Here is a 6,895-nt window from a genome sequence, read left to right on the forward strand (position 1 = left end):
CATCTGTAAAATCAGGACAATAGCAACTTCTCAAGGCTAGTGAGCATGAGATTATGTACATTGATCACTAAGTGACCAATGTAATTACATCATCACTATTACTATAATTAAAACTTCCACTTAAGGATAATATTCTCCTATAACCTTAAATTTTCCTCTTTATTCTAAAACGTTTAGTCCTTCTGTACACAGTTAAGAGTGTGAAAAATCTAAAAACATTTCTCCTGGTATGCGTGTACCTTTTATAGAGTATAAAAAGATTTCCTAAGTTGTTTCCTATTTTACTTAGAACATTTCTACCACTAACTCAATTTTTGCTTTTTAGATGAGTTTGGCGTAGTTAATTCTACCAGCTCTTGTATTTGGCACATTTGGTGTGCCAGAATGTGTCTATCTGAAGCTATGTTCTGTTGTACACAAGTGGAAGTAGGTGGAGTATCTGTGCCAAAAGAGTATATGCCCAGCATATTTCCATGGCAATATATCAGCTTCACACTGGTATATGCAGTGTTGGTAAAACTACAGGTATAACTTTATCCATTTCTCCTCCACTCAAGATAATTTAATAGACTGCAAATGAATAGAGGCCATTATTCTATATTTGTGTATTGGGGACTTTCAGTTCTTACAACATAGCAGATTAAGGGCAATAGTGAATCCCTTTCATTACAAACAGCTTGAGATGCTGAATAAAATGAGCAAACAAATATATAGCCAAGCACACAAAACAGAGAAACTCTCATGTTCCACAATAGAGAACTTGCTTATTTGTGTACCAATATATATTTTGAAGATCTTTTGTCAACACATGTAGAATATGTCATTATGTTAATAGATGAACAGACACCTAATAGTATAGGTGTACCACAGCATTGAAGCAAAAAGAATGCAAGCTTCATTATATGTGTAGAACCAGAGTAGGGTGGGGTTTGACAGCAAAGATGGAGAGAGAGGTCTTAAAGGCTAGGCACTTGAATTTTAATCCAGATTGGAAAAGAGATGGAATGCTATGGCCTCCAAAGTACAGAGATTGAAACCTTCATAAGGCCACAACCCTCAAATAACTGGCCTACTGGTCCAAGGCAGACTAGAAGAACTTCACTCATATAACCAAGCAGAGGCAAGAAAGTTTGCCTCTTCCTACAGCTATAGATAGTTAAAATCTTTGTAAGAAAGTAAAATGTCAAGTTTGTGTCACATTCCAGTTTGGAATATAAACTGACGTATAGAACGTTTCATAGGACTCCAAATTTACATAAATATTTGTCTTGCTGGTGATACCACTGAGCTGTCTGACTAAAGTAAATGCAGAACCCTTCTGGAGAGATATTTCTACAAACCACAGAAAAAACAGTCCCCACTGAGGGTAAGGTCACACACAAAAAAAGGAAACCCAATTGAGTAAGAGTGTACAGTAAAACAAAGAGAATGGTTAAAACCTCAAAACTAGAGGTAACAGAATTAAAACACTTTCAATTTGAAGATACTTGTCTTCCTTTCACTCTGGAAAATTTTACCCTGTAGTGTTTTCTTGAATTTCCATTCTCTCCATTCTCTCTCTTCTCTCTTTCTGGAACAGCTACTAGCTGCATGATGGAACACTTGGATTTATCTTCTCTCTCTCCTTTAGCTTTTCTCTCATTATCCTCATGGTACTTTACCACTAAGAATGCAAGCATCCCTTGACACTAACTTTATACTAATTATTTGCTTTTCAGCCATGTCAATTGTTATACTGAAAAACACCTTCTAATAAGTATTTTACTTTTTAATTTCCAAGATCTATAAATGCTTCCTGAATACATATGACTCTTTTTGTATTATGGATATGATACTCTTAAAATATTGTAATTAAATTTAACATTCTTTTCTGCGCTCTTAATTCTGTTCATTTTTATTTGTTGAGCATGATGCCTCACCTTCTTCATATCGTTTTTTTCTCAAATGTTTGGTGATTTGGGTTGTATACTCTTCTTTGATTATGTGACTTCCAGATCTCTGTCAGTGTACACTGTTTCTGTCTACTACAGCCTGACTTTGGGACAGGGTTGGGATATGTAGTGACACAGGATCTAAGGATGATTTATGTGAGGGTAACTTTCCACTTCTTAATATCCAATGCCTCTAAGAGGTTCTATTCAACCTACCTCAACAGCAGTCATCTCTTCACATGTGTTGGGTTTTTCTTTCATTTATTTTGTTCCTCCAAACATTTGTTCTATGGTAATATCTTTCAGAATTTAATAACAACATATTTCTTCTGATAATAGGTATCCCTGGTTTCCAATGGTATTAGACTATATTTTCTTATCAGTATCTATTTACATATACTTATGAGATCTAGTGAGCAGTAAGTAGTAGATGTGTATAATTAGTCTGCCATTTTGAATCAGTCTCTGATTTTCTTTTAAGTAAATCATTTGCAAACTAGTACTTTAACCATTAGGCAATTATAAATTCTCTGAATAGACCTCAAAATTGACTGGCAGACATCACTGAGGATTGACAGAGTCCTTCTGTCTTAAGGTATATGTTTTAGTGAGAGATGGAGGGTCTGGGGTCAAATAGCCCATTTAGCAGACTACCATAGGCTAGATTAATAGTAGTTCTCAATGTTTTCAAATATAGAGACATGTTTTCTGCATGTAAAAAAGCTTATGGTTCTTTATAAAACAGTAATTGACGTTTTAGTATCCACTGCTTGAGAAAACACATAACAAAACACGTTGATGATTCCCAGGTTCAATTGTTTTTCTTTTCCTTTTTTTTTTTTTAACTGCTAGGGTATGTCTCTCCACAATGAATTCCATAATCTATTTAAGTTATAACTGCCTGTTGGTACAAAGAGTGTTCTTAAATTTCACAAGGATATTTAAATGCTTGAAGTAGTTCCTTTATTAGGTATTTTCATGGAATTATAGCTTTTACCAGGATTGAGGATGCTTTTTTTCTATTTACCAAAGAAAGCCAAACAAAAAAAACCATGGTTCTTTATAAAATTTAATATCTTTAAAAGATCTTAGCAAATGTGCTAATGGCTTTCAGTCCTTAACAATGCTATTAATTAATAATACCACATATATGTGTTTTAAGGTTTAAAGCACTTTCCAGTCTATTATCTCATTGGATCTTTATAATAATCTTACAAAACAGGGCAAATAATAATACTATATCAATCTTACAGCTAATAATAGGCTCAGAGAACTGAAGGAGCTCCCCTGCCCTCCCCAGTTTGAAGTTAACAAGCAGCAAAGCCAGGGCCAGAACCTTAGTCTCCCAGGGATCTGTCCGTTCATCCTCAATGTCAATGCACAGAGCAGCACTAGCCCATTACAAATGGAAAAAACAAGGACAGTGTAATGAGTATCAAAGCAAAGATTTCAAAACCTTTGTTAAAAGATTGTCACTTTATTGCTTTTGGGGCTTTAAAATGCTCTTTATTAGGGGCACCTGGGTGGCTCAGTCAGTTAAGTGTCTGCCTTTGGCTCAGGTCATGATCTCACAGTCCCCTGCATTCGAGCCCCCTGCATCGGGCTCTGTGCTGACAGCTCAGAGCCTAGAGTCTGCTTTGGATTCTCCCTCTGCCCCTACCCTGCTCATGCTCTCTTTCTCTCAAAAATAAAATAAGTGTTAAAAAAATGTAATGTTCTTTACTATTCTTCTTATCACTATGATGGACTAGGTTGATGCAGGAAGCCCCTATCATTCCTCCACAGACAAAGCCTTGATGAAATATGATAAAAACCTTTGAGGTGCACAACTAAACACTAAAACAAGACATAGAAATCCTCAGGTGCCAGAAAAAAAAAGAGAGCGCTAAAAAGTGGTGATCAAGAGGTAAGCTTACAGAGACCACTGGAGAAGTGGAATCAGAAGCTGAGCTTAGGAGCTGCAATGGGGATTAAGGCCCCAGGTGCAAGAGAACTGAAGCTGAGCATAGAGCCAGGATTCCAGAAGAGTTTTGCTTCTGTGAAAAGGATTCTAGAATCAATCTCTCATTAGACTGCAAGGTAGGGGGTGAAACAAACTAATTACCACCCAGACAACACACCTCCCAAACGAAGCTGTGCACAAAATGGGAGCCAAGCGTGTATTCATGAGTAGTAGTGCAGAAAATGCAAACCAAGGTTGCAACAGAAAAGCTGAGAACCAAAGAACCAGAAGAACCAGAGAAATGTGAAGGACTGAGTTTAGACAAGAGACAAATATAATACTGCCTCATCGTCACACTTTACAATCCTGGGTACAGGAGACAGGATAGGATGGAAAGCAATACCTAAGAGGAGATGGGAAACATGTACCCTTCTTCCAGGGGAGGGAGTTAGCAGAGTTCATGCCTCAAGGATTATGGACAAGAGAGCAAAGAGACTACAAAATAACTAAGCTTAAATGATTCAGGACATAAAAGAATAAACACTATACGGAAAAACCAGAACAGCCCAAAAAATAAGAGGCATACTTCAGGGGGAAAAAGCTATAAAAATTCTAAAGATAAAAAATATAAATCAATTTTTTAAAAAACACTTAACTCAGGATAAAATAAAAAATAAAAAAACAACTAAGTAGACTAAACATAGTTTAAAAGAAAGTTGGAAGAGAGTTAAAGAAATCTTACAGAATGAAACACAAAAGGATAAAAAGAAATATTAAAAAAAAAAGGCACAGAGAACAGAACATTACTAAGTGTTCCAGAAGGACACAATAGAGAGAATATGAGAGAAATCTGCAATAAAAATGGCTATCATAGAGGCTACCTGTTCCCAATAACCAATCTGCCCCTCCACCTTTTTCAAAGAATCACCCATTTTTAGCTGAGAACTTAATTGCCCAGTATGAAGATAATGTTCCCCAGTTTCCCCCATATCTGCATTAGCCATATGACGGTGTTCTGGGATACAGCCAAAACAGCATGTACAACTTCCAGAAATGTCCTTAAAGAGAGGAGGTAGGATTTTTCACTTTTTCCTTCCTAGTAGCTGAAATGCTGATGGTATTAAGTTTGATTAGAGAATCTTGTTTCTGAGAATAAATGGTAGAAAAAAATAAAAGGGTCCCTGAGCCCCTGACACCATCAGATATCACCTGGACAGCCTAATCTGTGTGAAAAAGAAATAAACTCCCATCTTGTATGAACCCCTTTGATTTAGAGTTGTTTTTGGAGGGAAGGGCAGGATGGCGGAGAAGTAGGGAGCTCTGTAATCTCCGCCCACCCGCAACTATCAAACTGAGAAGGACTGAAGCCACAATACTCTGATCTGCAAGAGTGGAGGAAGCACACAGAGTCCACAAAGATGACAGCCTCATAGGTGCAAACTGTGGAAATAAAACCAGGCCAGGGCCAGAGGCTCTGAGGGGAGGGAGCCCCAGCCCAAAGCAGAGCCAGGGAGAAACAGCTCCCTGACTCCCCGTACTCAATCCTGGCTAGGAAGCCGCTGCCTGCAGGAGTACATCTCATCTTGGGCGGTAGCATTAAAGTGCATGGACTAGATTTGGAAATGAGGCAGGACTTGGAAAATACAACTTGGCCCACCTGTGGCACAGGGAGATGGGACTCAGAAGAGTGGCTTGCAACCCATGGTCTGAGAAGGGCTTGGGGCGCTGCCATTCTTCTCCCTGCAACCACCAAGGCAGGGCCTTGGAGAGCAGCCCCTGAAAACCTGACCTACCTACACCAAACCACGTCCATCCGCACTGGAGAGCTGCTGGGGTTTTTTTTCCTTTTTTTTTCCCCCTTCTTTTCTCCTTTTCTCTCCAGAGTTGTTTTTTAAGGTCACATGCTACAGAATCGAATCATAACTTATGCAATGATTGAGAATTTTCTACAATTTAAGATGTGAATCTTCTGTTTGAAGAGGCAAAATTAAGTTTGAGCTAGAAAAATATAAAATTAAATCCACACATGGACACAGAATGATAAAACCACAGAATATCAAATGTACAGAGAAAAGCTTTAAAAGCAAATCAGAGAGAAAAGTGATTGTTACCCATAAGAAAAAACAAACTTCTCATCCACAATGCGAGAGGCAAGAAGAATATGGAGTAATATCTTGAAAATGCTGGGAGACAATACTGCTCAACATTGAATTCCATGCTTAACTGAACTGTAATTCAAGAATAGGGAGAAAATATGAACAGTCAGACATACACAAATTGGCAATAATAGCAAGTACTTATATAATACAACTTTACAAGGCACTGTTATAAGTGCATTGTATATTTTAACTCTTAATTGTTACAACAGCCTTAAGGTGGACCCTATTAATAATACTATATTAGAGATGATGTAACTAAGATACAGGAAAGCTAAGTAATGTGCCCAAGGTCCATAGCTAGTAAGCAGCCAAATTGGGATCCAAGCACAGGCATTCTGCTTCAGATTCCAGGGTTTTAATCATTCATCTTCAGTGAAAGTACTGAAAGATGTAATTTATTTTATTTTTAAAGATGTCTTTTATAAAAGTTCATTTTGAGAAAGAGACACTGTGAGTAGGGGAAGGGCAATGAGAGAGACCGAGCACATGCACGAGAATCCCAAGCAGACTCCAAGCTGCCAGCACAGAGCCCGATGTGGTGTTCACTGCGGCAGCACATCTGCTAAAATCAGAAAGATCCAGAGAAAGTTTGCATGGCCCCTGCACAAGGATTACACACAAAAGCTTGGTATGAAACCTGGACAGAAAAAGTAGGATATAAGCAGACAAACAAGAAAACTAAATCAGCAAATCATATTGATTAACTTATATATTAATACAAAAACATTCTTTCATGAAATAATTCTGACAACAGATTCTAGGGGATATTTTCCCCCTTGTAGTATCTTTATTTGGCAAGAGAAAATATTTGATGGATCTATGTCATTTCTCCCCAAAATTTTGGTAATTTTCCTCGTGTGTGA

The 6,895-nt window shown here is 37.6% G+C and overlaps 1 non-coding gene across 1 annotated transcript; it reads left to right on the forward strand.

The window, feature by feature from the left end:
* Positions 1–6,570: 6,570 nt before the first annotated feature.
* On the forward strand, positions 6,571–6,677 carry LOC115290953. Its single transcript, XR_003908324.1, has one exon. It is a non-coding gene; the product is annotated as a U6 spliceosomal RNA (small nuclear RNA).
* Positions 6,678–6,895: the final 218 nt, after the last annotated feature.

Source organism: Suricata suricatta, chromosome 4 (assembly GCF_006229205.1).
Source record: "Suricata suricatta isolate VVHF042 chromosome 4, meerkat_22Aug2017_6uvM2_HiC, whole genome shotgun sequence".
Classification (NCBI taxonomy): Eukaryota; Metazoa; Chordata; class Mammalia; order Carnivora; family Herpestidae; genus Suricata; species Suricata suricatta.